The sequence below is a fragment of the Vitis riparia genome, chromosome 10, assembly GCF_004353265.1.
Source record: "Vitis riparia cultivar Riparia Gloire de Montpellier isolate 1030 chromosome 10, EGFV_Vit.rip_1.0, whole genome shotgun sequence".
Classification (NCBI taxonomy): domain Eukaryota; kingdom Viridiplantae; phylum Streptophyta; class Magnoliopsida; order Vitales; family Vitaceae; genus Vitis; species Vitis riparia.
Window position 1 is genome coordinate 5,661,434 of NC_048440.1, and position 21,012 is coordinate 5,682,445.

A 21,012-nucleotide genomic window follows, 5' to 3' on the forward strand; every position below is an offset into this window, starting at 1 on the left:
GTCTTAATAACTTCGTTTAAATCATTAAGGAAATTAAGTATGTTTGGTAAAATAACTTAATAGTATGATTTAAAGTAAAAAAACAACTTTAAGTAAAAAGTAAAAACAATTAACTTATTCTTAAGTCCACATCTTCATTTTATCTTTTTATCTTCATTTACCCTAATTACCTCCACAATCGTTTTTGCTACTTATTGACTTTCATTTTTACATGACCTTCTTTGCCCCAATTATAGTTTATGATAATAAATATGTCAATTTAATGTTTTAGAATAAATTTTAAATTAATTTTATCAAGTAACCTTAATACTTAAAGTAAGAATTAAGTAATAAGTTTTAAGTCGACAACTTAAGTGTAATTTAACTTAAAATTAACTTAAGTCATTAAGTAATAAATATTAAGTTTTACAAAACACGCCCTTGATGAGATGAGGAAAAGAGGTCTCATTTAAATAACTAAATAACAAGTTCTATTTTTTGCTAAAGGATTTTTAGTTTTTATAGAAACGTCTCAACAAAACCACTTAAGTCATAACATAAAAACACATTGTGCAAGAATCTATAGTTCCAGTATTTTTTTTAAACTTCCCCTTTTTTTTCTTTGAAGTAAGTAAAGAAAAGAAAGGATTTTCTTAAAAAAGAGAGAGTTTAAATCCTTTTTTAGGGTATTTCCTCATGTCTATGTCAAGTTTGAATCTTTCCTTTCAAATAAAGTTTTTTTCTTGAATAACAAAATTCATTATAATTATAAAAAAGAATTTAATAAATAAATAAATAATGATAATAAATTAAATAAATAATAGTAATAATAATAAATAATTTATTAAATTATTAAATAATAGGTCTTTTTTTCTTATTTTTAGTCTAGCAAAGTAAATGTAAATAATAAAGAAAAAAGTAAGAAAAAAAGAACTATAAAAATATATATATTTTTTAGATTCATAAAACCAAATAAAAAATTTAAATGAGAAAGGGACTTTTCTTTTAACTTATATGCATGAATTGAGGGTAGAACTATCTAGTTACAATAGTTATATTCTAGGAAATAGAAAATATGTGAAAATCCATTGTTAAGTTAAAAAATAAATTAAAAAAAAAACTAAGACAAAATGAACGGTATTTGAGCATCATTGATCAACACCTTATCAATCTTGATTCATTTTATTTAAATATGAACAACAATTCAACTAGTTGGATTGACTAGAATATAACAAATATTGCAAGTATGGAACAAAAAAATATATTAATAATAGATTGAACTAAAAACATTTCTATTTTATAGATGAGCAATCTTTTAAGGATTCCATTTTATCATCAATCCAATCACCGTTCATGTTTTTTCTTTTTCTTAACAATGAATAGATATCTTTACTTGTATAACTTAGACATCTCATATTTTTCCTAAAAAAAGTGATTCGATTGATGATGAAGAAAGAGTATTCTTGGTTCAATTATCCACTTTAACAAAAAAAAAAAAAAAAAAACAGGATTGATCAAATTCTATTAAGTCTGATATGGGGACTCCCCTTCATGTGTTAGTCCACGTGTCACTTCCCTTAGTACTACCTGGATAATTGCCACCGTGTCTGAATCCTTCCATCTGAACTACATAGGCATACGACAAAGTGCACTAGACTCCCTAAGCGAGCAACGTCTTCTAGCCAGCCTTCAAGTCCCCCTTGTTGTGTGTAATCATTCCCATCTAACATGGAAGTGGCTGATAGGACCTCCCCCAATTCTTATGTCTATGTCAATGGATTACCGTACACTACTCCATACCTCTAGCAAGTTGAAATGACGGGTAACTCCATCATGACACAACTTCCGACGGCACTTGCCAACCACCTAAAACTGTAATGATTATCCTGCTACCTGTAGGGCAACTATCATTACAGAGAAGGTCAAAGTGTCTATTCAACACTATAGTGGCTTTCTCCTGAGCACTATAAAAAGCCCTCCTGAAGTGTAACCCAATTACGCACGCTTAAGCTAGCCTATTTCTTCTATTTTTTAAAGGTTTTAACCTACCTGTGCTTGACTTAAGCTTTGAAGGGGCATGCCCAGACCACCTATCCAGACATTCTTTGTGCAGGAAAGAAGCTTATCCAGTTTCCTGTTACTGGGTAGAAGCTCTGAGTGGCACAACATAAGGAGGATCTAACTCTAGTTGACATCGCATCAACATTGGTGTCGTCTGTGGGAATCGTTAAGGATGTCAACACCCTTGAGGAGCCGGTCGTGAGCCATGGGTAAAAAAGGCTACTTCAATTGACATGAAAACATGGAAAAACGCCAACAAGAGAGTGAACAACAAGTACATTCCCTGCTATGCGAGACAAGGAAACTTAGAGAAGAGAATGACTTGTTATGTGCCCAAGTATCCTCATCAGGCCCCTCTCACGGCCGTCAACCAAAAAGCTAGTGAACGAACTCCAAATTAAACGAAGAGGTGTTCTTTCCCAAGAACATGAAGTTCCCTTATGGTAGCCAGGAGATTCGACCTGATGAGAAGCTTCCATTAGCCTGTCAAACGTTGCTAAACTAAAGCTCTGACTCCACTCGCGTCTTAACAAAGAGGAGACATGATAGGAGGTTGCAGCTATTTGACGCAATGTAGGCTCGGTTAAGGCCTCAGACACCTGGCATGGAGGGAAGACCATGTGTAGCAATGGCCTAGGAGGTCTGCCTTGGTCCCTCGACTGCAGTAGTCATACCAGAATGACCTCCCCATCCATCAGCACAACAACAAGTAGGAGCTTTGACAGATCGAGGCCCGCCTGACTCTGTTAACACACGGTTGGATGACATGATTTCCACGCCTTTTAGCCCTTACATCATCAACTACGAGCCCCCAAGAGGGTTCATGGTATCGAAATTCACAACATACAACAGAACAAGTGATCCGTTCAATCACATCATGCACTACAGGAAGCTCATGACCCTTAACATAGGGAATGAGGCGCTGCTATGCAAAGTCTTTTCAGTCAGCCTGCATAGCCAGACTCTTTTGTGATTCCACCACCTCCTAAAGAATTCTGTGAACAATTTCCAGGATCTATTGGAAGCCTTTGTGGGACACTACATATGTTTAGCACAACATAAGCAGAACATAAGTACCCTGTAAAACATAAAAATGTAAGAAAGTGAATTTTTGAGAGAGTTCGTGAAACGGTTCGGACAGACCATGCTCCAAATAGAGTCTTGTAGCATGGACGCCACCCTGCAAATCTTCAAGAGAAGCATATGTCCGGGTGCGCCTTTTTTCAAGTCTTCGCTAAAAAGCTGTTGGCCACAATGAACAACCTATTTAAGTGAGCCAACAAGTACTCCATGCTCGAAGACGACGTCCGCAGGGCCGCACAACAAGTCCTGGTCACCAATTGACCTACTAGAAATGACCATGTTCAAAGCTTGAAGCCCTCAAATCAACTAAGGAAAGCTGGCAAGGGGCAGAACAACCAGCAACAGCCAAGCCAAGTTGGTCTAACCCCCTTCAACATCTCGTACGAAAAACTCCTTCCTATGATCCGTGATCTGTCCGATTTCAGATGGCCAAAACCAATTAAGACAGATCCGGCGAAACGGGACTGGAGCCGGAAGTGTGCTTATTACAAAGATCATGGCCACACCACGAAACAATGTAGAAGTCTCCACTACTTAGTGGAAAGACTAATTAGGACTAGGCACCTAAAACAATACATCCACTTGGCCAGAGAACAAAGGAAAACAACTCGAGATTTGATTACCTAAGTCCCTAAGACTTCGACAGCCCCTAGAGCTATCATCAACTACATTCACGGGGGCCCCATTGACAAGAAATACAATTCCAAATGAAAAAGACAAAGATTACTGCACGTGGCCTCCGTGAGAGAACAAATCAGCTCCATCAAACACAATTTGTCGAATGAGGGAGCTCGCCCAGTGGACGACATAATCACCTTCCCACCAATAAATGCCAACTGGGTCCTACAACCTCACGAAGACGCCCTAATCCTGACACTGGGAATAAACGAGTTTGACATAAGAAGAGTTTTGATCAATTCGAGTAGCTCAACTAATCTCTTGTAGATGTCGGCCTATAAGCAAATGAGACTCCTACCGACTGCCTTAGAAAATCCCGAACGGATATTGTCTGGATTCAATGGAGCAACGACAACATCTCTCGGAGACATCATGTTACCCGTCCGATTTATCCTCTTTTAATGCCATCATAGGGTGCACATGGCTTCATAACATAAAGGTCATTCCCTCTACGTATCATCAGATGGTGAGCTACCTCATCGTAGACAGACAAATCAACTTTTTTGGCAGTCAACTAGCTGCACGCTAGTGCTATCAAGTGGCATTCGAGTTCGGACTCCCAAGCAGCAGTGAGCCACGCACAAGACCGTCAAATACAAAGGAGTAATAGCAATTATAGAGCTCGATGAAAAAAGATCTGTCGGCAATCGATACATTCCAATTCTTGCATCTCTCAAATAGGAGTGATCGTGTTACCTATGCCAGCTCTCTCTTTGCATCAGAAGAGTTAAAAGTACTTGAAAGCGTGCTTCAACAGAACAAAGACGTCTTCGCATGGACTCACTCTGACATGCCCGGAATCCATCCGTCTATAGCCTCACATAGGCTCAGCATCATACCTTTCTTGTGACTCGTTTGCCAGAAAGTTCGACGCTTCCACCCAGACAGGCAAAGGATCATCCAGTCCAAGGTGGACAAATTGCTGACATTCGGGTTTATCAAGGAAGTGGAATATCTGGATTGGTGGTGAACATAGTGGTTGTTCCAAAGAATTGAGGAAAGTGTCAAGTCTGTGTTGATTACACTAACCTGAACGATGCTTGCCTAAAAGATAGCTTTCTACTGCCCTGAATAGATCAGATAGTTGATTCCACTATCGGGCATGGAATGCTCTCTTTCATAAACGCATTCTCCGGGTACCACCAGATCCTTATGTTATAGCCAGATGAAGAAAAGACAGCCTTAGTGATGTCACACGAACTGTGCTGCTATAAGGTTATGCCATTTAGGCTCAAAAATACTGGAGCCACTTGTCAAAGGCTGATGACAAAGATCTTCAAACCCCCAATCGACCGGACCATAGAGGTCTATATCAATGATATTGTGGTAAAAAGCAAAACTCGGAGCAAACATGCCTAACACTTAGAGGAAACATTTCACCTAATAAGTGCATACAACATAAAGCTTAACCCTGTTAAATGCGCATTTGGTGTCAATGCGGGCAAATTCCTAGGGTTTATGGTAACACAAAGGGGAATTGAAGTCAACCTGAACCAAATAAGAGTTGTCCTAAAGACGTCTGCCCCGAGTAGCAAGGAGTTGCAGCCTCTCATGGGCCGCCTAGTTGCACTAGGACGCTTCATAACCCATTTCACAAACAAGCTAAGGCCATTCTTCCTCACACTAAAAGGGGCAAGGGCGACCAGTTGGACGGACGAATGTAGACAGGCATTGGACGAGGTCCAACATTATCTCACCAAGCCACCCATTTTAAGTAACCCGTAATATGGCGAACAACTCTACATGTATTTAGTTGTGTCAGACTGTGCGGTCAGTGTTGTTCTGTTTCATCATGAGAAAGACAAAGAACAGAGGCCCGTCTACAACATAATCAAAGCGATGGTTGACACAGAAACCCAATACTCCAAGATGGAGCAGATGACCTTGGCCTTGAAAAGCGCCGCCCAAAAGCTTTGCCCATACTTTCAAGCCCATTAGGTGATTGTGCTCACAAATCAACCGCTCAGAAGCATTTTACATAAACTGGATTTTTCCGGGAGAATGCTAAAGTGGGCCATAGAGCTTAGTGAGTACGAAATCAAGTATCAGCCTAGACTGGCATTAAAATGATAGGTCATGGTAGACTTTATAACTGAGCTCCTCCAAAATCCATCCCACCTAATGGACTTTCCTAAGGAATGGTGGTGGGTGCTTCAGGTGGATGAAGCATCCAGGGCCTCCGGTTCCAAGGTAGGCCTAATTTTGTAATCACCAACTAGGGAGTTTCTAGAACAGGCTATCCAACTAGGTTTCCCTGCCTCAAACAACAAAGTTGAATATGAGGTAATTTTGGTCGGACTAGACCTTGCTCTTACTTTAGCAGCAACTAAGTTGAAAATATGCAACGATTCTCAACTAGTCATTGGGCAAATCCAAAGAGAATATGAAGCTAAGGACGAGTGCATGGCTCGCTATCTCACATTGGTACAAGTCAACTTAGAAAAACTAAGTGAGTGGGTCGTCGAAAGAGTACCTCGAATAGAAAACTTAAAGGTTGACGCACTAGCCGAAATGGCCGCTACTCTCCCTGTAAATGAAGCAATACTACTGCCCATTTACTTCTAGGTCACATCCTCAATAGCAGCAGAATCAATATGTAGCACTAGTGAGACGGACACCAATTGGATACACAAAATTGTAAAGTATCTCTGGACAGGGGAACTACCTAGAGAAGAAAAGCAAGTGCACAAGATCTGGGTACAAGCTTCCCGCTTCACTCTAATCGGGGATAGCCTCTACAGGAGATCTTTTGGGAGTCGTACCTCAAGTGTTTAAGCGATCCGAAAGCACAGTACGTCCTAGCTAAGCTCCACAAGGGCATATGTGGGAATCATGTAGGTGTTCATACCTTAGCACATCACCTCACACGTAGGGATACTATTAGCCCACCATGAGGCGAGACGCTGAAAACTATGTCAGAAGGTGTGATCGGTGCCAGAGGTTTGCTCCCATTCCTCGGATGCTAGCTGCAGTCCTCAATTTGATCACAAGTCCTTGATCATTTGCACTATGAGAGGATGGATATAGTTGGCCCCTTACCCATTGCAGCCATATAGAAAAAGTTCCTACTCATAGCCACTGATTACTTCAACAAATGGGTAGAAGCGGAAGCTTATGCTAGCATCAAAGACAAAGACGTCTCCAAGTTCATTTAGAGAAACATCGTTTGTCAGTTGGGGATCCCGGAAGCAATTGTAGCAGATAATGGGCCACAATTTGACAACATTGCCTTTAGAACCTTTTGTTCGGAGTTAAAGATCAAGAACTTATATTCCATGCCCCGCTATCCTCAGAGTAATGGACAAATAGAAGTAACAAACAAAACTCTACTCACTACGCTAAAGAAAAGGTTGGTAAAAGCCAAAGGAAAATGGGTAGACAAATTGTCCGGGGTCCTGTGGGCTTACCGGGCAACCCTTAGACGACTTACTAGAACTAATCCTTACGCCCTTACCTATGGGATGAAAGCAATCATTCCAATTGAGATAGGCATGCCCACAGCTAAGACAGCTGTCCAAGGTCAAAGGAATGAAAATCTAGAGCTTGAAAGACACTTAGACTGGGCAGACGAAGTAAGAGGGAACGCAGTCATCCAGATGGCATCCTATCAACAAAGAGTTATTGCCCATTATAATAAAAAGGCTTGGTCACCCACGTTCAGAACCAGAACCTTAGTCTTCAGAAGAGTCTTTGAGAACATGGTCGGAAAAAAAGTCGAGAAACTTCAGGCAAACTGGGAAGGGCCCTATGTCGTGACTAAGACTGGGGACTCAGGGGCATATCATTTGCAAACACTGGACAGAGTACCCCTACTCTGCCCCTGGAATGTATCCAACTTAAAGCAATACTATCAGTAAGTTTGACCTATGAGAAATGAAATGTGTGCGAGAAGAAGAAAAGAAATAAACAAGTATGTATTAGAAGTAAAATTGTTCATTTACAAGGCCCTCTCCGGGTAGGACAATTAAAGGAAAAAGTATAAACGTGTAGTCACTGCCCACCAGGGAGGCCGACTGCAGTAGTATCTTCATCTTTCTAGGCAGGACCACCGACTGCTATATCCTCGTCATCTAAAGAATAGTTGGGGGTGTCCTGAGTTATGTAATCTACCTACTTCTTCATGCAGCATTGATAGCCGAAGAAGAATATGTCATCTACCTACTTCTAGTATTTGCCCTCCAGTTCCTCATTTTGAGAAGCAAACCCCACCTAGAGCTCATCTATTTCCTTCCTCATCTGCTCATTCTCTTGCTTGACTTTCTTGCACTTAGCCTCCACTGCCTCCCCTTCCTCTCTTAGGTAGTGTGCCTCCACATTGGCCACCCCTCTCTCTTCATCTGCCTTCCTTAGTAACTCGACTCTCTCATCAACAGCCTTTCAAGCAGCAGTAAGCTCACACTCTTCCAGCTTCAGGTTGGAGCAGATTTTTTCACTATCATTCATTTGTTGGGTAATGAACGCCCTCATGGCCTCAACAACCTCCAACTGTTTGAAGAGTAAAGCTTGCTACCGCATCATATTACGGACGCCAACCACCACCTGAAATGATAGTAAGGAAAGTGTCAAATGGTCAGAGGCTAAAGACCATAAACTAAAGAGAGGCAAGACTTACCACTTCCACTGTCTCAATAGCTATATAATCCTACATGGTCCAGATGCGGGAGATGACAGATTCTAGGGTGCCAAATGGAAGTCAGGTTGCGAAGGAAAAGGGGGGGTCATCGTCTAGATCCATCGTGACTCACTTAGTGGTCGAGAAAAAGTACCCCATGCTGGTCACAGAAGGTTCGGATTTGGTAAAATAGGGAACCTGCTTCAACAATTCAACCATCTCCTTATTACTAGGAGCATAAGGCACCTAAGGACATGGAAAAACAAAGGCCGTGCACTTAGCAAAGTCGTCATTTTGAGGAGTTGGGCCAAAGGAAGCCCCACCTCACTCAAAGTGACCATATTTTCCAATAGGAGGCCTTGCGATCGGCACATGACTGGGCCCTATAGCATCAATCGAGGGATTTTGCACCAGGGGAATGTTTGGAATGGGTGCCACGCAGGGTACCTCTACACAAGATTTCTTGGCAGGAGGAGGAGCAACTGTGATGGATTTAGAAATGTGCTTACGTTGCCTCTCTTTGAAGCCAGCTCTTAGGTTCGTCACCATGTCTTCCTCTTTCTCTGCCTCATAGATAATACGAGGCACCACAAGTTCAACCTTCGTCTCCGGCTCAACCCTTGCGAAAGGCGAGTCAACTGTTGAGTCCTACTCGGTGTTGGCCGCAGAGGAAGATGCAAAAGCTGAGGCAGGCGGAGATTCGAGTGGCGGAGTTGGCACCTTCTTAGTGGATTGAGTAGCAGGTTTTTTCTTCTTAGCTAAAGGACAGGCTGGTCGGACAATTTCCACCCGGAGCTTGCCTTAGCGTTCCTTCCTGACGCTTCTTCTCTCTCTATCTAGCTGGTCTTGGCGTGCCTTTGCATCTGCCACGTGCGCCACCTCGTAAAAAGGAAGGTTCTTCAACATATGATGCTCACCGAGCACGAAGTCCTTAGAGAGCGGACGAGAAAGGATAGGAAGGACATATGACCGAGGCTCTTGGACCACTACCAGTAGATTCTGATCTATCATAAGGGTCTGATAGTTCTGCTCATTTGCAGATATCATGAACAACTTGTTAAAATGATCAAATGAGGCCTTCTCCACCCATTACATAAGCCAACCTCTCATTCTCTTACCTACACCATGCAAAAAAAAAAAAAAAAACATTAGTGACAAACTCACAAACAGTAAACTATATGGGGCCCATAGAGGAAGCTTCAACGCATTCTACCCGGAATCTACAACAAGTGATACAGGTGGAATTTTCTGTCCGGAGCCTCGAATAGGCCTGCCTAAGGACTAGAAACAAGGACGTGCCCCCTGGCCCTCTTATTGGAGTCTGGAAGCCCGGTCACAAACTGAAGAGAGGGAATGTGAGTGGATAGGCTGAATATTCCTTTTCGACTCATCTTGATTGTGTAAACAAAAAGGGCCTCTAATGAGGAAAGGTCTAGATGGAAAAGCATGTCCAGGATGCTGCACCCCATCAGCACCTTGACAACATTCAGGTGAATGAAGGTCGGAGGGACCTTAGTAAAGTGAATAAAATGCTTAAAGATTGAAAGTATGGGGAAGCGAAGCCCGACATTAGACTACTTGAAGAGTGAAGACAGGAGGAAACAGAGCCCGACATTGAACTGCTCCTTGGTGAAGTAAATGGCGTTATGAGACTACTTCTCAATAGGTGTAGGTTTACCATTTACCAAAAGTATGAAAATGTCGTTCAGAATGCGAAAGCACTCCCGGAACTACCATTCGGACAAAAGTTCGATTGGGTGCTTCGTCCAGGTACGTCCGGCGTTAACATCCCTCCGACCTCTTTTCTAGCCTCTACCAGTCGTGCTAGTAGAAGCAATGTCCCCTCTTATTGACATATTGAAGCACGGGGCCGCGTGAGACCTACATGGCACAACGCCAATCATTAGAAACAGTCACTCGACCTCTCTACCAATAAGCAGTGCCACAGATATATATAGCAATCAACCTACGCAGGTATAAAACCCACACTTGAGCAAGATACCTAAACCTGCTTGCAAAACAAGCCTTAACCAAGGATTTCTCTCCTCCTTCCCACCATAACACCACAAAGCCAGAAAGACTAGGTATACTTTTCAAGGGACCAACATAAGAGAAACATGAAAAAACCCTAATTCTAATCAACACTACTAGTCTCTCCCACAACGGCGACTGCTTCCTCTAGAAAAGTACCAAAACCCTATATTTTGGACCTCGCAACGTCCATTTTATACCTAAAGAACCACAAACTCCAAAAACAACCCCAACAGAAACCCAAATGAACAGTGAAAATGAAGAAACTAATGCAAAGGAAGAACGGGCTTTCCAAAATCTATAAAAAGCGACCGCTAGTAGAGACAAGGTTTGCCTAAAGCAGGCTTGGAAAAAAACAGTGAAGCCGCAAAAAAAGGTGAATAGCAACTGGAGTTGTAGAAACACAAATGCAGAAGGCTAGAAGAAGAAGAAGAAAAAAAAAAAAAAACCTCCCAAAAGCAAGAATGTCCAAAAAGGTAGCCCAGAAGGTCTAAAGTCCCCTATTTATAGGAGACCAAAACCTTAGGGATCCCAAAAAATAGTCTGCCTGGAAGTGCACCTCGAAGCGAGGCATTGCCTGATAGTGACCTTGGTGAAAGCGACCCTCATTTAATTCCTTGAGCGGCATATGTCCCACCAACATTATGGTGATTTGAAGAGACATATAACCCATTCACCTCTGTCTAGACATAGGTACAGGGGTTAAAGGGGGCATTGTGGGGACTCCCTCTATGTGTTAGTCCACGTGTCACTCCGCTTAGTACTGCCCGGATAACTGCCATAGTGTCCGAATCTTTCCATTTGAACCACACAGGCATGCGGTACAGGGCACCAGACTCCCTAAGTGGGCAACGTCTTCTGATTAGCCTTCAAGTCTCCCTTACTACGTGTAATGATTCCCATCTGACATCGAAGTGGCTGATGGGACCTCCCCCAATCCTTATGTCTTGTCAATGGATTACCGCACACTACCCTATACCTCCAGCAAGTTGAAATGAAGGGCAACTACATCATGACACAACTTTTGACGGCACCTGCCAACCACCTAAAACTGTAATGATTATCCTGCCACCTGCAAGGCAGCCATCATTACAGAGAAGGTTAAAGTGACTATTTAACACTACCATGGATTTCTCCTGAGCACTATAAAAAGCCCTCTGAAGTGTAACCCAAGTAGGCATGCTTAAGTTGGCCTATTTCTTATCTTCTTTAAAGGTTCCAACCTACTTATGTCTGACTTAAGCTTCAGAGGGGTGTGCCTTGACCACCTGTCCGGACATCCTTTGTGCAGGAAAGAAGTTCATCTAGTTCCTTGTTCCTAGGTAGAAGCTCTAAGTGGCATAACATAAGGAAGATATGACTCCAGTTGACATCACATCAATATCTTATTCATAGTGATCATTTATCAAAGAATGACTAATTAACAAATAATTGAACAGAATAAAGCATCCATAATAAAGACATTTATTGTCTACACTTGATTCAACACACTTCCACTATAGGGTTCGAGTAAATACCGTTAATTTTCTTTAAAACCATAGTAATATTAATTGATCAAATCATTGAATCATTTATTTCTCTTGAAATTTCTTCAATGTTTATTTCTACATAGTTTATTCCTATACACATCATTTTTTGGGAACAAATATTATGTTGCATAGGACTGTTCGAAACTTAATAGTATACCACTTCTACGAAGAGCTCGTAATGTTGCATCTCTTCCAAGACCAGGAGCCTTTATCATGACTTATGCCTGTTGCACGCCTTGATCCACTACTATACAAATAGCATTTCTTGTTGTGGTTTGAGCAACAAATGGCATCCCTCTTCTTGTACCCTTACATCCACAAGTATCGGTCGAGGACCAAGAAACCACCCGACCCCGTACATCTGTAACGGTCACAATGGTATTGTTAAAACTTGCTTGAACATGAATAACTCCCTTTGGTATTCTACGCGCACTCTTACGTGAACCAATACGTCCATTCCTACGTGAACCAATTCTTGGTATAGGTTTTGCCATATTTTATCATCTCATAAATATGAGTAAGAGATATATGGATATATCCATTTCATGTCAAAACATGATTTTTTTTTATTTGTACATCGGGTTCTTTAGAGAATCTCTTTTCGAAAAATTATCCTTGTCTTTGTTTATGTCTCGGGTTGGGACAAATTACTATAATTCGTCCCCGTCTACGGATCAGTCGACATTTTTCGCAAATTTTACGAACAGAAGCCCTTATTTTCATATTTGTTATTCCTTACCTTAACTTAATTAAGAATCTACTTCTTGGAAGAAAATAAGTTTCTTGAAATTTTGAACTTCGAATTGTATCTCCATGAAAAAAGGAATGTTGAAGTTGAAAAACTCCCTAATTATTCGAATCCTTGTTTCGGATTCTATAAATTATACGCCCTTTGGTTGAATCATAACGACTTACTTCAATTTTGACTCTATCTCCTGGTAGTATCCGTATAAAACTACGTCGGATCCTTCCTGAAACATAACCTAGAATCATATTTTCATTATCTAAACGCACCCGGAACATACCGTTGGGAAGTGATTCAGTAATTAAACCTTCATGAATCCATTTTTGTTCTTTCATTCCAGGTAAAACCCCCTTAAAGTATTAATTAATTGGACAGTAGTGATATTAGCCAACCCACCCTTTCTCATCCATTTACGAGACCTAATTACAATACTTGGAGTCGAGCAATGTTCAAGGCTCTTATAGCTAAGAACATGGTTGGGTTTGTTGATAACAACATCACTCGACCAGATATTGATGACTTTTTTTATAAAGCTTAGACTCGCTTTAACAACATGGTATTATCTTAGATCCTTAACTTTGTTGCTCATGAAATCTCAGACAACTTGCTTTACATTCCTACAACATTTGAAATTCGGAATGATCTACATGGATGATTTCACTATAGCAATGCTCTTAGAGTGTTTCAAATAAAAAAAAAATACCTTATTGAGGTCCTTATATATTAATACTTGTTATACTAGTCTCAAGATTATTTGGGATGAGTTGAAAGATTATTAACTAGTGCTCATATGCCATTGAGGAGGAATGAAACCTTGGATACTTTTTCAGCAGTAAGAGTGCGTTATGTAATTTTCAATGGGACTCAATGACTCCTATGCTAGACTCAAACTCAAATTTTTATGATGGATCTTCTACCTCCAATTACCAAGGTTTTTGCTAGTTTTGTAAGAGACAAATCATTAATCAAGGGATTTTGCCTACTCCAGTACCTTTAGTGTTGGGAGACTCAAGAATTTATGGTGTTATTGTCTTTACAACGACACGTAATGTGAAACCTAAATGTGATCGTCCCTTTTACACTCATTGCAATACATAAGGACACACTATGGATAAGTGCTAAACTTATCGGTTATCAACCTGGTTACAAATTCAAGCTAAAAACAACCCAAGCTAAGGCTCAAGTGAATCAAACAACCTCTATAAATACAGCATCAGACACCTCATTGAGCTCACTAACTACAAGCCAATGCATGACACTCATTGTTTTCATGAGCTCACAACTTCAACTTAGCTCTCCTGGCACTTTCAATCCATAAGAACTTGAACCTTTCGTGTCCCACTTTAGTGGTATAATATCTCTTTCCTCCACTATTTTTTTTTCTTTCTATGTGCCTTCTTGGGTCTTAGATATCAGTGTCACTCATCATGTTTTTTGTTTCACATCTAATGTTGTAGCTAGAAACTCTTCTATCACTCTCCCTAATGGCCACTCTATTTCTAGTAGTCGTATAAGTTCTATTAAGCTTTTTGAGGGTTTTACTCTTAATAATGTGTTCGTTTCTTCCTTAATTCAAATTTAATCTCATCCTTATCAGTACATTCACACAACAACACCATTACTCAATACATTTCTTTTATGATTTGTGTGGAATCCAGGACCATTCATAGGGCAAAATGATTGGAATAGTTAGAAGAATTAATAACCTTTATGTCTTGGACCCAAGAGACCTATTCTTTCAAATTCCTTATGTCTCCATAGTTTGCAATAGTACTGTTTTAACTTAGAGTGGGCCTTGGCAAGTCAAATTGGGTCATCCATTTTATGTTAAACACCATAAAATGAAAAATGACTTGCATCTTGTTCATAGTTCTAATAAACCTATACTTTGTTTTGTTTGCCATTTTGCTAAACAATGTCATTTACCTTTTATTTCTTCTAATTCTCGATTTAATTTGCCTTTTCAATTACTTCACATTGACATATGAGGCTCTTGTCAATTGCTCTGTAGCCAATTGACCTAGTGATCTTTTATGTCATGAGATGAAGAGGCATTGAAGCAGTTTGTATGAGAAGCGTGTCAAGAGATGTAGGGGCATAGTGTCTATAAGGCACCATGATATGTGAGACATATGTCATTTGAAAATGCATATGTGAGACATGTCATTTGCAAATGCATATGTAAGACATATGTCATTTGCAGATGCATATGTGATATATGTTGATGGATGAAGGGGCAGCGTAGTAGTTATATTACATGATATTAGGATGTGCGAGAGTTGGAGTGGCATTGTAGTCATGGATTATGCATGTTTTTCATTGATTATACATCGGGTAGTCAAGGTTGTAGGCTTACTTAATTGTTATGCTATATATTATCTACGTTGAGTATTACATGCATGATGAAACTCTTTTTTTCTATCTTAGACTAACCATCCTAAAACTTGCATTATATGATCATTCACTAAGCTATACTTATTTTTTAGTTCCCTTAATTTTTCAGATGAGGACCTAGTTGAACTAGATACTGAGTAAGTTCCAAATGACGGACAACAAGGCATATTGCCATTATTGCCCTTTTCTTTTTACTTCTTTTGGATAGACTGCTAGCATGTAGCCATTTCTTTATGTATGTGAAAGTTTTGGTCCCTTAAGCCCCACCTTGATGTACTAAAAGCTTTGTATCTCAGAAGAGTAATGATCATATAATTCCTTTAATATGCTTCCTTATGTTACTCGACAATTTATTTAATCACAATTTAAATTCCCTGCGTACGATAGTATCTCTATCTTTGTTTTTAGACTAGAGATGAGACATTGTCTTGCGAGGATGATGCCTGCAAGGAGGGGTTGTCACAATAATTTAAGGAATAACAAAGTGAGTATAACTTAGTGAATAATCATATAGTGCAAGTTTTAGGATGGTCAATCTAAGATAGAAAAAAGAGTTTCATCATGCATGTAATACTCAACGTAGATAATGTATAGCATAACAATCAAGTAAGCTTACAACATCGACAACCCGATGTATAATTAATCAAACACATGTATAATCCATGGCTATGATGCCACTCCAACTCTCGGCACATCCCAATATCATGCAATATAACTATTCAATGCCCTTTCATCCCTCGGCATATATCATATATGCATCTACAAATGACATATCTCACATACATGTCCGTAGACAACATATGTCTCACATATAATGGTGCCTTATAGAAACAGGTCTCCTACTTCTCTCAACACATTTCTCATACAAACTACTTTAATGACCCTTTATTTCATGGCACAAAAGATCACTAGGTGAATTGGCTACAGTACTGTGCCCCTCCATCTCTATGACATGATATAAGTCTAGGGTATACTACGATCACATCCATAGTAATAATATAAAGTACCATAATGATAGTACCAGTGATATTCAATGAATAGTAAGTACTAGGTAGACTCCCAAGAAATATTAAAGGGGTCACAATGGTCCTACCCAAAACCCAGTCTCCTTAGATAGAGCTTCCCTAAACAATACCCATCTCTTCATGATCACAGAACCATCTTAACTATTTACATACATACATATCAAGGATACAAAGAACACATATATATCATAAATATAACATTTGACCAACACTTTTTTCAAAGCATATTTCATGATATTTAAAAATAATGAATACATATATAACAATTGAAACATGAGATATATAATTCTAAAACCATATAAAATCATGCATTATAAGATCACTCACCTTTTAGACTAAAATTGTCTCACTACATCCAATATGAGGACTCAAAGATCCAACCTTTTGCATAACACCACCATAAGAGCTTTTCATACTTCTCTAGTTTCCTTTCTAGGTAGTTGAATGCCCTATTTATAGGAACCTAAGTAAGCAAGCTCATAGGTAACTTATTGTCGGGTGTTGAACAAAGGGAAGTGATTAGTGTCTTTCTTATTGCATGGAAGCGATATGTGGCATATGCTTAATCCTTGCAGCTACCTGGCAAGTGTGACACATGGCACATGCTTAATTCTTGCGTTGTTTGGCAGGTGCAACATGTGGCACGTGCTTAATCTTTACAATTGCTTAGTAGGTATGCACGTGCCACATGTTTGCAGTTGCTTGGATGGTGCAACAGCTTAGACACCTCATGCTTTGTTACCTACATTAAACACGTCGTGCTTGGTTGCTTGCCTTAGACACCTCGTGCTTGGTTGCCTGCCTTAGACACCACGTGCTTGGTTGCCTACCTTAGACACCTCGTGCTTGGTTAGGGATAGGCAAGAAGGTGATGTTCTTGCTTGGTTAGTAAGGAGGTGGTTAAAAGGAACTTCAGAAGTATTAATATTAAAAACCAAGGATGTTACACACACACACACACACACACACACAGATATATATATATATATATATATATATATATATATATCAATTATTTAAAATCATTCTTCATATTTTTTAATTAATAAGTTTAGTAAATCAAAATCTATGAATAATTTAATATTATAATATATTTTGAAAAGTATATAAATAAATTTGACACAGAAATACTTGGAATACCTTCTTCAACTTCAACATACCCATATCCAAAATGTTAACTCTATTTCTTTTTTATTGCTTTCCTTCATTCCCTTCTCTTCATATTCTTTCGCAATTTTCCTTTTTTCTTTTCACTTTGAAACAAAAAGAGAGAGAAAGAGAGGGAGAGAGAGAGAGAGAGAGAGAGCATTACCCAACTAGGCTTTGTTATTGATCATGATTCAAAGCAACCACTTGGTCTCGAACCTCAATTTTTTTAATGTAAAAAAAGTATGAGGAAAAAAATGAAGATGAATGGAAGAAAATAAAAAAGAAATGAAGGAAATAGAAGAAAAGAAAAGAAAATGAAGAAAAAATAGAGTTAGTTATGTTTGGTTAGATGTATGTAGTATAAGACAGAATAAAGAAAATGATAATATATCTTATTTCATTGTGGACCCACATTTTTCTTATGTTCCTACTTTGAAAAGTATATAAATAAATTTGACACAGAAATACTTGGAATACCTTCTTCAACTTCAACATACCCATATCCAAAATGTTAACTCTATTTCTTTTTTATTGCTTTTCCTTCATTCCCTTCCCTTCATATTCTTTCGCAATTTTCCTTTTTTCTTTTCACTTTGAAACAGAGAGAGAGAGAGAGAGAGAGAGAGAGAGAGAGAGAGAGAGAGAGAGAGAGAGAGAGCATTACCCAACTAGGCTTTGTCATTGATCATGATTCAAAGCAACCACTTGGTCTTGAACCTCAATTTTTTTTAATGTGAAAAAAGTATGAGGAAAAAAATGAAGATGAATGGAAGGAAAGGAAAAAGAAATGAAGGAAAGAGAAGAAAAGAAAAGAAAATGAAGAAAAAATAGAGTTAGTTATGTTTGGTTAGATGTATATAGTATAAGACATAATAAAGAAAACGATAATATATCTTATTTCATTGTGGACCCACATTTTTCTTGTATCCCTACTTAATAGTGAGACTCGTTTTATTGGTAAAAAATTGATTTTTTTTATCAAATTGGAGTCGCCACTTATTTTTCTTTATCTTTTTAAAGGAAAAATAAAATAAGAAACAAAACCCTAAAAATGACACCTTATTTTTGGAAAAGCACGTCTTTAAAAGCACAAGTCTAAGTACAAAGGTTAGGTTACCTATTAGGAAGATGCCATGAAGCACCCTGTAGGCCCTAAAAACAAGTCTCTACTGACTAGGTTGAGGTAAGCATGACAATTAATCAATAAATCAATAAATCAAGGACACCAAGGATATTAAAGGTGATTATGTCTAAAGACAAACAATATGATATTCATATCTAAACAAACATGTCAAAGAAATTAATCACATAAGAAAGGAAGATCAGCATATCTGGACTGCAACCCAAAGCGTTTTTTGAAAATATTAAGGTTAGTTTAACAAATATGGCGTATGACATACATTTTCTCTCATTCAAGAAATCAAGTAATGATCAAAGTAATACAAATCAATATCAAGCATAAGGGTATTTAACACATAAAGTAAGTATGTTTACAGAATTAAAGAGATAAAAAGTGTAAGGGGCGTGCTTGGATAACAAATATAACTTACAGTGTGCTTACATAAGACTAAAGAGGTTAGAACAAGTTATAATAAAGAATAACTATGATACCAAACCCTAATATGCACAGTATATATATAGCTTAAATGAAATGGCAAGAATCTAACGAAATATCAACTATCACATAGGACATGCATACTATAGACCCTCCATTTTGTCCTAACACACATGTGGTACTAGGTGTCTCATGTACTTCCTCTCTTAACTCGTACTCATTCCTTGGTGGCCCTTTAACACCCATATGACTTGCTTTCTTTGAGCCACTTATGGGGATCATTTGTTGAGAGATTTATTTGGACCCTCACTATGACTTTGGCAACCCTTTCTGAGTTTAGTTTAGGATTTTTCACTTAGGTGCACTTTAGGATAGTTCATTTAGGTGCCTTAGAAGTTCACCAGGCCCTAGGTACACTTTTAGGTCATCAAGGTGCATTTCAATTGACTTTAGCTCACTTAGGCATCTTTTAGGTGGGTTCACTTGGCTACACTCTAGTTTACTCCAACCCACTAAGTAACACTCTAACTTAATCCACTTAATTTAGTTTACTTAGTTGCCTTCTAGGTTTTTGTTTCTAGTTCACTTTAATTTAAGCACACTTTAGATTAGTTAATTTGGATGCATATTTATTTCACTTTTTTTTTGGTAAGTTGATTTTCTAAGTGTTTTAATATAAAAATTTTAGCGGTATATACGTAAATAGAATTTTGGTAACTTTTTTTAAAATGTTTCAACATAAAAATTTTTAATGTCATGTATGTAAATAAAATTTTGATAAGTTAATTTTTTAAGTGTTCTAATGTCAAGTACATAAATAAAATTTTGATAAGTTAATTTTTTAAAGTAGTTTAATATTATATTTTTTTTGCCATGTGTGTAAATAAAATTTTAGTAGTTACTTTTTTTTAAAAAAAATGTTTCAATACATATATGTGTGTGTGTGTTGGTTGTCAAAAAGGAAGTTTTTAGTGTAATGCATGGGACTTACTATAGGTTACCATTTTCTTGTTTTAGCAGCCACGCATTGGCAGCCATGCGTTCCATATATGGACTGTCACCATCCAAAACGCATATAGGAGGGCATTCTCCATATGAATAGCAGATCTAACATGCAGGAAAGTGAGGAGGGGACTCCATTCGGTCGCCAATGTAGGAGCACATAGCCGCCATTCATCCTTAAGCCTTGCAGATGCTCCATCCTCACCATCTATTAAGGAGTCTTGCAACTGCTCCATCCACACCATCCAATGAGGAGTCTTGCAACCGCGCCATCCATTAAGAAGTCTTGCATCCGCACCATCTATTGAGAAGCCTTATAGTCGCACCACACAGAAGAATCTTGAAAAATGTAAGTTAAAATTCTTTAGTTTAGTTTTTGATTCTTTGTTTTAGTTTGTAAAAGTCAGAATTTTATTAGTTTAATTCTTTAGTTTAATTAATCATGTTAGATAAATTTCATGTTTTTAATTTAGATTTAGTTTAGTTATAATTTATTCTTTAGTTTGGAATAGTTGATGATTTTAATTTATTAGTTTAATTAATCTTATTAGATAAAGTTTATGTTTTTAATTTCAATTTAGTTTAGTTTTAATTTATTCTTTAGTTTGGATGTGTTGAAAATTTTAATTCAATAGTTTAATTAATATGTTAAATAAACTTCATTTTTTTTATTCCGATTTAGTTTGGTTTTAATTTATATTTTAGTTTGGAATTGTTGTTGATTTTAATTCATTAGTTTAATTAATCACGTTAGATAAAGTTAATATTTTTAATTTCAATTTAGTTTAGTTATAATTTATTCTTTAGTTTGGATGTGTTTGTGATTTTAATTCAATTGTTTAATTAAACCTCTCAGGTAAAGATCTTGTTTTTAATTTCGATTTTGTTTAGTTTTAATTTACTTATTTATTTATTTATTTTAGTTTAGATGTGTTTGCAATTTTAATCCAATAGTTTAATTAATCTTATTAGATAAAGTTTATGTTTTTAATTTCAATTTAGTTTAGTTTTAATTTATTTTTTAGTTTAAATGTGTTTGTGTGTTTAATTGATCTTATGTTAGTTTTTTATTGTTATTCTCAATTGATGTGTTTCTTGAATCTTAATAATTAATTCTTGATGGATATCTTGTTAGTTTATTTGATCTAAATATTAATAGTTTATTGCTT